Raw genomic sequence first — 9,765 nt, forward strand, 5'->3', positions numbered from 1 at the left:
AATGCTCTGATTAGGGATGGATAGGTAGAATAGCCTTAGGGTACAATCGATGGCGATTTGATTGATCGAGATTAAGCACATGTTAAAATGACGTCTGAGTCGGAAGGATGAATTCTAGGATCTGATTGAGGATGGCGAGCATTCACAACATATTGTATCAACGGACTCAAAATGGTAATGACAATGGCTGATAATAAGATTACTAGACTTATGGTATTAACCACAATGCAAGCAAGCAAGAAGTTCAAGAACAATAGGCTATTGAGGATTTTCACAAGAACGAATGGTATTACAAAGACTTTTGTGAAGTACATGAGTCAACTGAGTATGAGCGGATACTCGATAGGTGCACAAGGTTATCCGTAGGGGTATTCAGATGACAAGGAACTGCAAGGCAGTAAGCTCAGTGATTCTCAGAAAAAGAAGCGCAGTTCAGGGCATCTTGTAATAACAAGATCAACGGGATGGAATGTAAGATTGGCAAGTGTGTGTAGTTATCCATAAGGATATCTCAGTGGTAGGGAATTGCAAAGGCATCAGGCAGAAAGCCTCGAGAGAATATCGTAGAGTATCTTCGGAATATTCTGATGCAGCAGGCGATCATCTGAAATAAGGGACTCTCCGGGCGGATGTGATCACAAGATCCTAATGTTTGAGTTAGTAAAACCATTTAACCTGAATAGAAGAGAGATCAGAGTCCCAGAGTATAGACGAGGAATAAAAGATCCTAATACCTCCCATATGGCGACATGGGCCCATAAGCCACACAGTCATGTTAGTAAAAAAATTAGTGACTATACTCAACTTCGGCCAAGGAGTTGGAAAGGGGGCTACCTACAGGCAGCTGGCTCTGATACCAACTTGTGACACCCTCGATTTGACCGTACACTAATCATACACGCAAATGTGTACGATCAAGATCAAGGAATCACGGGAAGATATCACAACACAACTCTAGACACAAATTAAAATAATACAAGCTTTATATTACAAGCCAGGGGCCTCGAGGGCTCGAATACACAAGAGTCAGCGGAAGCAACAATATCTGAGTACAGACATAAGTTAGACAAGTGTGCCTTAAGAAGGCTAGCACAAAAGCAACAACGATCGAAAAGGCAAGGCCTCCTGCCTGGGAGCCTCCTAACTACTCCTAGTCGTCGGTGGTCTTCACGTAGTAGTAGGCATCCTTCGGGTAGTAGTAGTCATTGGTGGTGTCGTCTGGCTCCTGGGCTCCGTCATCTGGTCGCAACAAACGAGTATGGGGGAAAAGAAGTAGCAAAGCAGCCGTGAGTACTCATCCAAAGTACTCGCAAGACTTACATCAGATCTAAACTAAGTATGCATCTGTATCAAAGGAATGGGTTGTATCTGTGGACTAAACTGCAGAATGCCAGAAGGGAAGGGGAAAGCCTAGCCTATCGAAGACTAGCATCTTCTGGAAACCATCATCTTGCAGCAACAGGAGGGAGTGGAGTAACATAAGGTAAAGTAGCAGTAGAGTTATCAACCTCGGCCAGAGATCCTTTCTCGACTCCCTGCGGGAAAGCAATCCCAGAGCCATACTATCCAGTTATCATCTCATATCCAAGTCTCATCACAATCCATTTCTCATCACAAGTATCCAGTTCTAGTTGTATCGATCGGGATACAACTCCAAGTGTCCGTTACCGTAGGACAGGCTATCGATAAATGTTTTCTTCCCTGCAGGGGTGCACCAACTTACCCACCATGCTCGATTAACTCCGGACGGACACACTTTCCTGGGTCATGCCCGCCCTCGGCCAAACAATACGCCGCAACCTGACCTAGGCTTAATAGAGAGGCCAGCACGCCGGACTAAACCTATGCCCCCAGGGGTCATGGGCCATCTCCATGGGAACTCCTGCACGTTGCGAACGCGGCCGGTGAGCAGACCTAGCTACGTCATTCAACAAGGCAGGCGCTTACGCAGTCCAACCCGGCGCGTGCCGCTCAGTCACTGACGTCTATTAAACTTTGGCTGATGTATACGACGCAGAACGCCCATACTATGCCCACGTGATGGTTAGTGCTATCAGGCCAGAGGCCCCTCGGATCAAATATCCAAATCGTAGTGGATTGGGAGCACGCGGTAACAAGCAGAGACTCACGAAAGATGTGACCCCATTGTCCCGTCTCGAGTACGTGCGTCAAGGGCTAAGAATACCCGGCCACGCCTCCTAGTTATCTCGCGGGCACCTTCCAGGTCAACCCGACTCCAGATCACTCGCTATTAAGCTCGCGCGGGTACCTTCCAGGTCAACCCGTCTTTAGTAACATGGTTCAGTGTAAAGTCATAGTAACCATAGTAACCGTGTGTCTAACACCAAGTGGAAAACCCCGAGGAATCACCCCCGGTGAATTCCACTCGATGTTGTCATCAAGGTGAACGTAAGAGGATCCACCCTCGAGGTTCACATTTGATGGGTTGCGCGATAGAGCCGTAACAGAAGTGGTTAAGGAGGAAATCACCCTCGATGACCTCGACCGTATAGCTACACTACAGAGATCTCATCAGGAGTGATGTAAGAGGTTCCACCCTTGGCACTCAATGGTAACTCTACAGAGTCGTACAACTAAGGGGGGTGATGTGAGGTGTCGGGGTTTGGACATCGATCACGTTGATCGAGTCATCAAACATAAAGCGAGGCAACTTGGACAAGGTGGGGTCACTGATGGATCACTAACCAACCTATACTACGCAGTTTAGGATAAACAGGTAAGGTATGAAAGCAGGTAACAACAACAGGCTATGCATCAGAGTAGGATCATACAGAAAGCAGTAGCAGTTCTAATGCAAGCATGAGAGGGAAAGAAATGGGCGATATCAGAATGCTCAAGGGGGGTTTGCTTGCCTGGTTGCTCTGGCAAGGAGGGGGGTTGTCGACGACGTAGTTGATCACAAGGGCAGCATCGGTCTCGGGGTCTACCAGAGAGAAGAGGGGGAAGAAACAGTAAATATAAAGCAAACATAGCACCACAAAGCATAACATGGCAATAAGATGTGCCGAGTGTGACCTAACGCGGTAGGAGGTGATACCGGCGAAGGGGGGAAACATCCGGGAAAGTATCCCCGGTGTTTCACGTTTTCGGATGGATGAAGCGGAGGGGGAAAGTTGCGTGTTCGCTATGCTAGGGATGCGTGGCGGATGAACGGGTTGCGTATCCTGGTTCGTCTTACCGTTCTGAGCAACTTTCATGTACAAAGTTTTTCCATCCGAGCTACGGTTTATTTTATATTAATTTTAAAAGATTTAAATCATTTTTAGGATTTATTTAATTGATTTAATCAACATTATCCAGAATAGTGTTTGCTGACGTCAGCATGACGTCTGCAGTCAACAGGGGTGTTGATTGGTCAAACTAACGTGCGGGTCCCACCTGTCAGTGACACATTTTAATTAAACACATTAATTAACCTAATCAGTATCAATTAGGGTGGGCCCCACTGTCATTGACTACTTAATTAACTAATTAACTAAACAAGTTAATTAGTTAACTAATGTGTAATTAGTTTAATTAGTTGTTTAATTTAATTAATCAAAATTAATTAAGTTAATTATTTATTTAATTAATTAATTATTTTTATTTTTATTTTTATTTGTTTAAAAAAACGTTCTGTGGGCGGGGCCCCTCTGTCATAGGCCCAGGGGGCGCTAATGGGCACGGGCACGCGGGCGCGCGTTAACGGGCGCCGAGGCGCTGCGAGTTACGGGCTTCGCCCGTGCGGGCGCTGCAGCCCGGCGCCGGCGGCCATGGGCACGGTAAGAACGGAGCAGGGCGGGAGCCACTGGCGATGGCGAGGCGCGCGGGGGGGGGGGGGGGGAACACGGCGGCGCAGGCGAGCCGGGACGCAGCGGCGAGGTGGCACGCAGCAGAGGAGGCAGTGCAACGGCGGGAGCCACGGCGGGAGGACGGGGCGCGATGGGCGTGGTCCGACGCGGGTGACGACGAGCTTGGGCGAAGGGGAGAGGCCCGACGAGGCAGGCCGGAGTGCAGTGGGGGCGCGAGCGATGAGCGGCGGCGCGGGTCGAGCGCAGTGGCGCGGCGGTGATCGCGGGGCAAGGGAGAGGGGCAAAGAGGAGAGGGCGGCGGCTCACAGCGTTTGCAGGGACGTGGCAACGGGGATTGAGGAGGAGTCGGGGACGAGGTCGAGGATGGGGCAGACCGGCGACGGTGGCCGTCAGCGACAAGGGCGGGAGGGTTAGGGTTTTGGTGCGGGGGGGTGTGGGAGGTGGGCTGGCCTGGGGTTGACCTAGCTAGCAACTGGGCCGACTGCCCAATGGGGAGTGGGGTTTTTTTAATCTTTTGTTTATTTTCTTTGAGCCACTAAAAGAGTTTTGTTTAATACAAAACTTGGCACAAATATACAAGGCAATAACCTGGGTTGGTACAAAAGGTTCCAAAGCATTTGGGGAGTGTTCAACTATTTTTTGAAATTGAAAAGCTCAAATAATTGGCTGTTGGTCCACTGAATAAAATTTTCAGGGGCACTGCAGGTATCCAAAAGAGGTTGGTTCAACCATGAAAATGATCAGGTGAAATTATAGAATATTGTGAACATTTTAGCTTTACTGTTTTATAGAATTGTGATTTGACTTGGGCATAGAATTTGGATTTGAGTTCGGTGTTGAAGCAAGGTGAGGGTTATCAAAATAAATATGATCACCTAGCATCATTAGGCATGAGATTACTGTAGCATGACACCGGGGGTGTTACACAAACATACACACGTACATGATTCAACATAGGGTCCTACTAAAGATTTGTTTAACTCCAGCAGGAGAATTAGGCAGTAATAAATTAGTGGTACTTAAGTACTCCTAATTAATTAAGTGAGACATCAGAAGTGGAAGGGCTCCCTGGAGGATCGTCTCACATGTAAGGTAGTCGTTGCCGGAGCCCTTGAATGGCCTCGACTGAGGCCTCTGGCTTCAGCAAGATCGCCTTAGCACTGTTTATTCTTCTTCTTCTTCTTCCTCTTCATGCTCTGTTTATCTTTCTCCTCACTAGTTGGTGAAACCAAGTACATGATTGGCCTTCTAATTCAGAATTGGTTTTGTCCGTGAGGGAGTACAAGTGTACTAGTAAAAAACATCATTATTTTCTCATGGCAGTCGAAAAATAGAGATGAACACATGCATTAAATATAATTCTTACCTAAAGGAAGGTTATGGCGCAAATATGGATGATGAGGATTGGAACACAGATCTCCCTTTGTGCAGTTCCACCAAAATGAACCAACTGTTCCATTCTGACATTCCAGTTAAACAGCACAAAAGTCACTTCTTTTAAGAAGAGTTTTGTGCAGTGCACCAAAAGGTCACAACAGCAACCAGGTGAATTGGATATCCCTGTTTGCCCAAAAAGGCACAGAGGAAACAGTCAGAGTCTCAAAAAATTACAGGCAAAAACATTTGGCTAAACTTGTCATGGCTTATAACAGTGGCATGGCTTCCTTTTTACCAGGGACATTAGATTAAGAACAGCTAAGGCTGCGTTCAGTTCACAGGTTTGGTGTAGAATTTTCGTAGGAACACAATTCCTACGGTATTCTTTCCCTTCCAACCGTTCGGAACACGGGAAAGGTGAATAGTGTTTCATAGGAAAGCTGGTCTGGTAGTACTGATTCCATAGGATTAGAAACATCCACGCGCTGCTCATTTTTTGGGCGGAAGCCCGAGGCAGGTGCTCGCTGCCATGCGTTAGACAGGTTGTTGTGCTGTGTTGCCGGAATAAAAAATCAACCTATGTGTGGTACGTGAGGTGAGGACAAGAGTAGTCACTGTGCAGCTGAATAAACAAATAGCATCTCATACTGCCAAGCATGCTACTCTAAAAAAACAAATCTATACATTTCGTAGTCCATCCGAACACATTCTCTTGAGAGTTTCCTCCGGTTCGCTGTTCCATAGTTTTATACCTACATTCCTTTCCTATTCCTCTATTTTCATCAAGACCTCTATTTTCTGCCCCTTTATTCCGAACGGAGCCTAAATATTTGCTATAAGGGCATGGGACAGTGGGTGCACCAGCAGTCTAGCACCATGTACGAAAACAGGGGCATAAAGTGGTGATTCATAGTTTGTTGCCCCGAGAAACAAACATCCAAGAAACATATCTGGGTTGGTCCCATTTTTGTTCACTCTAGCCACCTACTCCTATGTGTGGATATCAAATCTAGTCCTGGTCATACCACTGTGTACAACGTTACCCCTATATTTCCCTTTTCGACCAAGAGACCGGTTGGATGACCAGTCTGTACTACTTTCACCCCCTTTCCTTCCTGTTTGTACCAAGTCCGATGTACATACTAAATTCCCCCACCCCCACTTTATTTCTTGTTTGAACCAAGTACTCCCTCTGTACGGAATTACTTTTCATCAAAATGGATGTGTCTAGAACTAAAATACATCTAGATACATCCATTTCAATGACAAGTATTTTCGGATGGAGGGAGTACAAGATTCGACTCCATGAAGTAGCTTTACCTCTAACAATAGAAAAAAATGTAACGTTGGACCATCCGATCGAGAGGGGCTGAGAGGTAGAAAATGATGCACATGCAGCAACGTAGCGAGCTGGGGAAGTAGAGCTAAGGCGGTTTCGAACGAAGATATACCTGAAGGTCGTCGGGATGTGGATAGGTGGGCGGCGGGAGGCCGGATCCGCCCACAGGCAACGACGAAGGGATCAGAGGACCTCCCCCGCCGGCGCTCGGCCAGAGATAACGGTGCGGCCGGCAGTGGGTCTCCTCCCTCACTGTCGATGACGGCCTAAACGCTGCCCCTCCTCCCCTTCACCGGCGGAGGGGGATATGTCCGGATCTGTAACCAGCGGTGAGGATAGAAAGCCAGTGTTTTTTGAAGGGAGAAAGACATTATTACTACCCCTATCTTGTTTAGATCTGGAGAGGATGAGAGTGTGTGAATAGAGCAACCCTAGCAAGCAAGCGCGGAGGCTCCGGCCTATATATACGTAGTGGGGTAGTTTTCCTTTTTTCACTCCATCAAAACAATAATTTAAAATTGTGTACTACTACATGCCAGGTCGCGGTTTTTTTAGTTGTTGATTGTTTTTGAGATAGCTACCCGCTTGTTCCAAGTGGTGTTACGGTGTGCCAGGTCGACTTTGTATCATTCAAGTCTGGTACTACAAGTCCCTCCATTAAATGAACAACCACCCCCTCGTAAAAATTGTGAACAAGCCCACGGCTAAAATTAGCGGAAACGTGGGTTGCCCCAACATGCATTATTATTTATATTTTCTACTCCCTCCATTCCTAAATATAAGTCTTTTTTATCAGCCACACCTAAGACAAGAATTTTTTTATTAGCAGTGAACCCCACATGTCATAGACACAAAAATTGTGGCAAGATTCCCTTAGGCAAGCCAAAGTGTGTCTAACAATTTGAGCAACTCAGGTTAGGCAAGTGTGGCAAGTGTGGGAAAAATAATGTGGCAACATAAGACAAACATAGTCACAATCCAAACAGCCCTGTAATTTTTTGTGACATGCATGAAAATTTGGTTATTTAAATTTATAGTCAAAATTTGGCAAGGTGCATCAAATCAACACATGCAAGTATCAAAAGGAAAGTCACGGCATGCATGCATGCGTTGTAATCCCTCCGTTTCCAAATATAAGTCTTTTTAGAGATTGCAACAAGTGACTACATATGAAGCAGAATATGTCTACTCCTACATATGAAGTAGCCCATTTGAAATGTGTAAAAAGACTTATATCGAGTGTAGTGCTTTGATGTGTCGCGTCAACTCGTACAAGACCGAGAAATTTGATAACTAAAACACCCTCTCCCTCGCGGACTGAGCTCCGATGCCTTAACTGCACCTGCCTTTGGCTGCATGACAGGAGGGCCAACCACCTGTTGGGCCCACCTATCATAGACGCAAAGGCAGGAGAAGTAAGTAGAAGCTTTCGCTACACGCTATCCCTCCCGCACGAGGTGGACGGACATGCAGCAGTGGATTCGATACTGTAGAAGTAGGAGTAACATCATTGTTCGTCTTCTCGAAGAGGTGAAGAGCCAAGTGCAACCCGAATGTGGCAGTTGCGAACGCTCGCATGGTGCGGTTCCTTGGAGTATTAGACAGGCTCTTGCATGAGACAAAATTGCTATTGTTTAACAATTAAACTCCATTATCCATTGGTTGATACTCATTCTGCATAGGTCCACACGCTTAGCACCGTTTCCTCTTGGGGTCACCAATGTTTATTTGCTAATTAATAGCATTGCATGCAATGAACTAGCCATTGCAAGTCATTAAAAGCATGCACACCTCTCATCTCTTATTGGTTGATATGTCAAGAAACAAGAAACAAGGTAGAAGTTAATGCACCGCGCCTAAGTGTTTTGGGACTATTTGGTTTTCGTAAGATGACTTACACACCTAGACGGAGGGAGTAGTATAGCCCTGTAAACCGGAAAGGAGTATTTGCCTTTCTAGAGATTTCAACAAGTGACTAGACTACACCGTGTGCAGTACTCCCTCCCTTCCGGTTTATAGGGCTCAAATCTCAAATCTCATGAACCAAGGCATTTTGCGATTGGAGGAATGTATCTCGTACTTTACAAAACTACCCTAATTAAACTCATGCATTAATTACGTAGTTCTCTCTTTTTCCTCTCCGCCTTGGTCGCGGTGCACATGCGGGACATTTAAAAGCATCCGGGCCCACGTGCCATCCACAAAATCACAGTGAGGTGCTACAGTCGAGACTCACTTGTCACCCCGGTGTGGCCGTGATGACCCGTCATATCACAAAACCCACACCTTTACCAGCAGTGGTAAGGTGGCCTCCAAGTTGGAATGGACGAAGCAACCATCATTTCACTGGAACGCTCGTTCAAGCCCTTTCTTCCCTTTCTTGAAGAAAACCTCACTCCAGGCTACTCACTTCTGCCATTTTTCTTCTGTACCAATGAAGGAAAGGTGGGCGAATTAGTTATGTTGCTATATTTTCATTGCAAGAATCTTCTTTTTGCGAAGCACCGACCGACTCTCACATCCTATTCTTTTCCCGTTTTCATTGTGATTGTGGTTTCCTTTCGATTGCTTTTTGTTTGTAAGTTCATTGATGGATCCTAGAGCACTAGGCAAAGAGTTGCCGGCGGACAACCCACTGGAGACAGCGATCTCCAGGAAGCGAGCACCGACCAACGAGTTGACCATGTTGGCGGGCCAACCCATGGAGACGAAGAACTCCAAGAAACAAGCACTAGCCAAAGAGTTGAGGACGTTGGCGGACGAACTCCTCAAAGAAAGTTGGAAGAACAGCAAGGGCCCCACCATGCCTACCCCAGGAACTCTGATTTCCACCTATGTGAGGCTCAAGACCGAGTTTGAGTAGATAGTCGCCATTGAGAAGCAGTATTCCCCTGGCAAAGTGATGGACCCCATTGAGGACGAGGAGATGGCCCTCGAAGGGATGAGATCCCCTGGTGAGCTGCACAAGGTAAAAAATAATGGCTTATTACCATAGTTGTGGTTTTTGATTATTTGCAATGTGCTTGCTAATATGTTAGGGTTATGCATGTGCCGGTGGACATCCTTGATGATTCCGATGTCGTGGCCCGTCCTATTGGCATCGCCCCGGAGATCGATTCCGATGCCGCTGTCCATCCTGTGGACATCGCCCCAGAGACCGATTCTGATGTCGCGGTCAGTCCTGTGGACATCTCCCCAAAAATTGATTCCCATGCCGCTATCCATGCTGTGGTCATT

The sequence above is a fragment of the Triticum urartu genome, chromosome 5A (genome assembly GCF_056163025.1).
Source record: "Triticum urartu cultivar PI428250 chromosome 5A, HENAU_Tu73, whole genome shotgun sequence".
Lineage (NCBI taxonomy): Eukaryota > Viridiplantae > Streptophyta > Magnoliopsida > Poales > Poaceae > Triticum > Triticum urartu.